Source organism: Chinchilla lanigera, unplaced genomic scaffold (genome assembly GCF_000276665.1).
Source record: "Chinchilla lanigera isolate Chin_1 unplaced genomic scaffold, ChiLan1.0 scaffold00021, whole genome shotgun sequence".
NCBI lineage: Eukaryota > Metazoa > Chordata > Mammalia > Rodentia > Chinchillidae > Chinchilla > Chinchilla lanigera.
The window spans coordinates 13206426-13206967 of NW_004955422.1; positions in this window are offsets into that span (position 1 = coordinate 13206426).

Here is a 542-nt window from a genome sequence, read left to right on the forward strand (position 1 = left end):
GATTTAGCTCAGCGGCAAAAGTGCCTGCCTGGCAAGCACAAGGTCGTGAGTTCGGTTCCCGGTACCGGAGAAAAACCAAAAAAAAAAAAAAAAAAGACTGTCTTTTCATGTCTTTGACAGTCATCTGGCAACTACATAAATATAGATGCGAACTTAATGTAAGTTTATCCGAACAGTCCCCATACTTCCATGCCGTCGCTTCTTGCTTTATGATGCAATGATTAATTAATGCAGTCTCATCCTGTGTTGAGAGTTTCTATGAAACATTAGCGTTTTTCTGTTTTTACTCAAAAAGTAAGTTTGAGTTCATAAAGTGATTTTGAATTCTGGAATCAAATCACTGTTATTTTTTAAAAACACAAACTATAAAATATGTCCTGATAGTTCATCAGTAAAGGCTGTAAAGTTCATCAAATACTAACTTAAAAATACTATCTGAAAAAATATGTGGACCTATACCATTTGTGTAATAATCTCTACCATGATATGTACTCTGAGAAGAATCTAAACATGACATATTTGGCTACCCAATACCTCAGCTT